Below are 6631 nucleotides of genomic sequence, written 5' to 3' on the forward strand. Positions count from 1 at the left end.
GATATACTTGCCATAGAGGGAGTGCAACAGAGGTTCACCAGACTAATTCCTGGGATAGCAGGATTGTCTAATGAGGAGAGATTGCAGAAACTAAGCCTGTATTCTGTAGAGCTTTGAAGAATGAAAGGAGATTGCATTGAAACTTACAAAATTCTTACAGGGGTGGATGTTGATAGGATATTTTCCCTGGTTGGTGAGTCTAGAACGGGGGGGACACAGTCTCAGAATAAGGGGCAGGTAATTTAAAACTGAGATGATGAGGAATTTCTTCACTCAGAGGGTGGTGAATCTTTGGAATTCTCAACCCCAAAGGGCTGAGGAAGCTCAATCATTCAGCATGTTCAAGACAGAAATCGATGGATTTCAGGATACTAATAGCATCAAGGGCGGCACAGTGGCGCAGTGGTTAGCACCGCAGCCTCACAGCTCCAGGGGCCCGGGTTCGATTCCAGGTACTGCCTGTGTGGAGTTTGCAAGTTCTCCCTGTGTCTGCGTGGGTTTTCTCCGGGTGCTCCGGTTTCCTCCCACAAGCCAAAAGACTTGCAGGTTGATAGGTAAATTGGCCATTATAAATTGTCACTAGTATAGGTAGGTGGTAGGGAAATATAGGGACAGGTGGCGATGTTTGGTAGCAATATGGGATTAGTGTAGGATTAGTACAAATGGGTGTTTGATGTTCGGCACAGACTCGGTGGGCCGAAGGGCCTGTTTCAGTGCTGTATCTCTAATCTAAAAAAAAAATCTAATATGGGATAGTGGGGAAAAATGGCGTCGAGGTAAATGAGCAGCCATGTTCTGTTTCAATGGTGGAGCAGGCTCGATGGGCCGAATGACCGACTCCTGCTCCAATTTCCTCTGATCCGAAGAACTAATGGCAACAGTTAGATCCATACAGCACGGCCTTATGTTTCTCTTTAACCAACTTTCAAACCTAATTTTTTTTATTCATTCATGGGATGTAAGTGTCGCTGGCAAGACCAACATTTACTGTCAATCCCTAACTGCCCTTGAGAAGGTGGTGGTGAGCTGCCTTCTGAAACTGCTGTAGTCCTTGGAGTGTAGGTATACCCACAGTGCTGTTAGTAAGGGAGTTCCAGGATTTTGACCCAGCAACAGTGAAGGAACGGCAATGTAGTTCCAAGTCAGGATGGTATGTGACTTGGAGGGGAACTTGCAGGTGGTGGTGTTCCCATGTATTTGCTGCCCTTGTCCTTCTAGTTGGTAGAGGTCATGGGTTTGGAAGGTGCTGTCTAAGGATCCTTGATGCATTGCTGCAGTGCATCTTGTAGATGGTACACACTGTTGCCACTATGCATCGGTGGTGGAGGTGAAAGAGGTCGTAGGTTTGGAAGGTGCTGTTGAAGGAGCCTTGATGAGTTGCTGCAGTGTATCTTGTTGATGGTACACCCTACTGCCATTTAATGCCTGGGCGGCACAGTGGAGCAGTGGTTAGCACCACAGCTCCAGCGACCTGGGTTCATTTCTGGGTACTGCCTGTGCGCAGTTTGCAAGTTCTCCCTGTGACCGCGTGGGTTTCCGCTGGGTTCTCCAGTTTCCTCCCACAGTCAAAGACTTGCAGGTTGATAGGTAAATTGGTCATTGTAAATTGCTCCTAGTGTAGGTAGGTGGTAGGAGAATGGTGTGGAGCTGGTATGGGATTAATGTAGGATTAGTATAAATGGGTGGTTGTTAGTCGGCACAGACTCAGTGGGCCGAAGGGCCTGTTTCAATGCTGTATCTCTCTATGACTATGAGGGAGTGAATGTTTAAGCTGGTGAATGGGGTGCTGATCAAGCAGGATGGTTTTGAGCTTCCTGAGTGTTTCTGGAGCTGCAGCCATACAGGCAAGTTGGGAGTATTCCATCACACTCCTGACTTGTGCCTTGTGTAGATGGTGGACAGGCTGTTGGGAATCAGGAGGTGAGTTACTCACTGCAGAATTTTCAGTCTCTGACCTGCTCTTGTAGCCGCAGTATTTATATGGCTGGTCCAGTTCAGTTTCAGGTCAGTGGTTACCCCCAGGATGTTGATGGTGGGAGATTCAGCGATGGTAATACCATTGAACACCAAGTGAAGGTGGCTATTGCCTGGCACTTGTATGGCACAAATGAAGCTGAAAGAGAAGTCTGGAGTGCCAGTCATTTATAGCTGCAGTCTGAGCTTCATGGAAAAAGAACAGCAGCTGGCCTAAAGCCTCCTCTGTGATGAGCTTCACTGCAGATGCCCGCGGTGTTGCCACACACTCCACTGAGGGCTGCAATTTGGCAAAATTATCATGCAACACTGTGCACATGCAGCTGATTAAACTCTCCACTCAGTAGCCATCTACAACACATTGACACAGTTCACAAAGTTGATCCCCATAACCACCAACTCAAATCACCCTTTTAATCTCAGGTCCTGTGAGATCCATGTCCCTGGAATCATTAGCTGAGGAAGATGTAAGCTTATCCTGTAGACAGCAGTTCCTCCCACTCTGCCACCATCTGCCCATCTGCTCCTGCTTTGAGCCTCCAGCTCACTAAATCCCCCAGGGTGTATGTAGCCGGGTTGGTGCTACGCAAGGCTGGAGTGAGTGATGGTGTGCACTGCGAAATGTTGACAGGTTGGGATCGAGTCCAGGCTCTGTCTACTTTAGCTCACCTTGAGAAAGAGAACAAGATGGGCAGCACGGTTGCCCTTGCTAGAATCTTTCAGCTATAACTCTCACTAGAAAGAAAGGCATGATGAAGGGATTCAGTATATGCTTTGTTACCACTAGGTATTTAAAAGAATAGAATGAGATGAAAGACTAGTAGAAAACAGTGGTTTACGTGCACACTGTCCTGAAGATTTGGAAAATTCACTCCTCATGTAGGATTGAAGACTGAATATTAAAATCCTCCTCTTGTAAATATTCCCTCCGTCTTGTTAAGTGCTGTGTTCTGCAACCAGAATGGGAGAACTTAATGGGAATGGTAGCATAATGGTAATGTTGCAGAACTACAACAACAACTTGTATTTACATAGTGCCATTACATAGTAAAACATCCCAAGCGCTTCACAGGAGCATTATAAGACACAATATGACAAAAAAACACATATGGAGGTAGTAAGCAGGTGACCAAAAGCTTAGTCAAAGAGGTAGGTTTTAAGGAGTGCCTTAAAGGAATAATATTCCACAGGCCTGCACAAATGCTGTAGAGACATGAGTTCAAATCCCACCATGGCAGCTGGAAAAATTGAAATTCAAGTAAGATTTATAAAGAGCAGGAGCTGAGAGACGGAGCGGAGATAAAAATCCAACTGTGACTTCACGGGAAAGCAGGTAAGTGGTTGGTTGGTGAGTATTTCTCTTTTTCTCTCTAAACTAGGGCATTCATTCAAACTAGGAGTAGGGAATTAAAAATTCCAATCAGGGTGTGTATAACAGTAAGTGAATTAATAATGAGTATCAGCACAGAGCAGGTCGAGATGCATTTAATTAAAATTAATAGTTTAAACAAGGTACTAGCTAGGTTATAAAAGAGGGAATAGAGATTTTTTAGATCATGGATGGGCATCTGAGACCTGTTGCTTGCAATTTCTGTGCCATGTGGGAACTTCAGGACATGTCATGTGTCTTGGTGATCCACGTGTGTAGCAAGTGTCCCCAGTTGCTTGAGCTCGAGCTCAGGATTTCCACTATTGAGGTGCAGCTGAAGTCACTGCGGAGCATCAGAGAGGATGAGAGTATTCTGGATCATATGTTCCAGGAGGTGAACACCCCACAGGCAGTGAGAATTCAGGAAAGTGGATGGATGGAAATCCAGAAGAGAAGGAAGAGGCAGAGAGTGCCGGAGTCTTTGGAGTGTGTGCCACTCTCAAACAGGTTACAGCATTGCTGACTGTTGGGAGTAATGACACTTTGAAGGAGTGCAGTCCAGACGATGGCAAAGAGTAGAAGTCATTATAGGCGATACCATAGTTAGGGGGACAGACAGGCGTTTCTGTAATTGTCATCATGAATCCACAAGGTGTGTTGTCTCCCTGGTGCCAGGGTAAAGGACATCACGGAGATGGTTCAGAATATTCTGCAAAGGAAAGGGAGTGAGCCAGAAGTTGTTATACACGTTAGTACCAATTACATAGAGAAGGCAGGTGCTATGTCCTACAGTCAGATTATCAGGAGGAAGTTCAAAAGTAGAAATGCAAAGGTAGTAATCTCTAGATTATTCCCAGTGCTATGTGTGAGTGAGAGTAGAAATAGGAAGATAGGGAGGATCGATGTGTGGCTTGAGGTATGGTGTAGGAGGGAGGGCTTCAGATTCTCGGGCAATGGGACCAGTTCCAGGGCAGGTGGCACCTAGTCAAATGGGATGAGTTGCATCTCAACAGTCGACAGTGCTATCAAGTGGCACTTGCTTAGCAATAACCTGCTCAGTGACGCTCAGTTTGGGTTCCGTCAGGGTCACTCAGCTCCTGACCTCATTACAGCCTTGGTTCAAACATGGACAAAAGAGCTGAAATCCAGAGGTGAGGTGAGAATTACTGCCCTTGGCATTAAGGCAGCATTTGACTGAGTATGGCATCAAGGAGCCCCAGCAAAACTGGAGTAAATGGGAATTAGGGGGAAAACTCTCCGCTGGTTGAAGTCTTACCTAGTGAAAAGGAAGGTGGTTGTGGTTGTTGGAGGTCAATCATCTCAGCTCCAGGACATCACTGCAGGAGTTCCTCAGGGTAGTGTCCTAGGCCCAACCATCTTCAGCTGCTTCATCAATGACCTTCCTTCAAGCACAAGGCCAGAAGTGGGGATGTTCACTGATGATTGCACAATATTCAGCACCATTTGCGACTCCTCAGATACTGAAGCAGTCTATGTAGAAATGCAGCAAGACCTGGACAATATCCAGGCTTGGGCTGATAAGTGGCAAGTAACATTTGCACCACACAAGTGCCAGGCAATGACAATCTCCAATAAGAGAGAATCTAACCATCTCCCCTTGACATTCAACGGCATTACCATCACTGAATCCCCTACTATCAACATCCTAGGGGCTACCATTGACCAGAAACTGAACTGGAGTAGCCATATAAATACCGTGGCTACAAGAGCAGGTCAGAGGCTCGGAATCCTGAGGTGAGTAACTCACCTCTTGACTCCCCAAAGTCTGTCCACCATCTTCAAAGCACAAGTCAAGAGTGTGATGGAATACTCTCCACTTGCCTGGATGGGTGCAGCTCCAACAACACTCAAGAAGCTCGACACCATCCAGGACAAAGCAGCCTGCTTGATTGGCACCCCATCCACAAACATTCACTCCCTCCACCACCGATGCATCGTGGCAACAGTGTGTACCATCTACAAGATGCACTGCAGCAATGCACCACGGATCCTTAGACAGTACCTTCCAAACCCATGACCTCTACCAATTAGAAGGACAAGGGCAGCAAATGCATGGGAACACCACCAGCTGCAAGTTCCCCTCCAAGTCACACACCATCCTGACTTGGAACTATATCACCATTCCTTCACTGTCGCTGGGTCAAAATCCTGGAACTCCCTTCCTAACAGCACTGTGGGTATACCTACCCCACATGGACTGCAGCGGTTCAAGATGTCAGCTCACTACCACCTTCTCAAGTTCATTTAGGGATGGGCAATAAATGCTGGCCTAGCCAGCGATGCCCACATCCCATGAATGAATAAAAAAAAGCCTCAACTGGGGTGAATGTCCTCATGGGGAGGTTCACTAGTGTGGGTGGGGAAAGTTGTAACTAAATGGATAGGGGATGGGCACCAACAGAAAGAAGTAGAAAAGAGGAATAAGGTGCATAAAATGTGGGTGGAGTGTTGGATAGTACTAGAGAAGGAAGTATCACCATATTAGATAGGAGCAGACTAAGAAGAATTATGAGGAATACAAAAATTTGTTTAATATGCATGTTGTAAATGCATGAAAAGTGGTGAATAAGGTTGGTGAGCTACAAGCACAAATAGCCGTGTGGGAATATGATGTAGTGACAATAACGGAAATGTGGCTTAAAAATGGTGAGGACTGGGCCCTTAATGTTCAAGGATACAAAGTGTTCAGAAAAGATAGGGAAGGCAAAAAAGAGAGGTGGGATGGCAGTACTGATAAAGGAAGACACTGTAGTGTTGAGAAGAGAGGATCTCCTTGAGGGGCCAAGGACAGAATCCATTTGGTTAGAGTTGAGAAGCAAATAGGGTTTGATCATGCTAAGGTGATATTATATAGGCCTCCAAATGGTGAGAGGGAGATAGTGGAGCAAATCTGCAGAGAAATCACAGAGATGTGCAAGAATTATAGAGTGGTGATGTTGGTGTATTTTAATTACTCAAATATCAATTGGGATAATGTTAGAGTAAAGGATCAGGAAGGGGGGAATTTTTGAAATTTGTTCAGGAGAACTTCCTTGACCAGTATATTCTCGGTCCAACTAGGAAGGAGGCATTGCTGGATCTGGTGTTGTTAAATGAGGCGGGCCAAGTGGACCAAGTGTCTGTAGGAGAGCGTTTGGGGAAGAGTGATCATCATACCATAAGGTTTAGATTAGTAATGGAGAAAAGCAAGGAACAATCTAAAGCAGAACTTCTAAATTAGAGGGCTAACTTCAATTGAATGAGAGGGGATCTAACCAGGGTAAAATG

The sequence above is a fragment of the Heterodontus francisci genome, chromosome 30, assembly GCF_036365525.1.
Source record: "Heterodontus francisci isolate sHetFra1 chromosome 30, sHetFra1.hap1, whole genome shotgun sequence".
NCBI classification, from domain to species: domain Eukaryota; kingdom Metazoa; phylum Chordata; class Chondrichthyes; order Heterodontiformes; family Heterodontidae; genus Heterodontus; species Heterodontus francisci.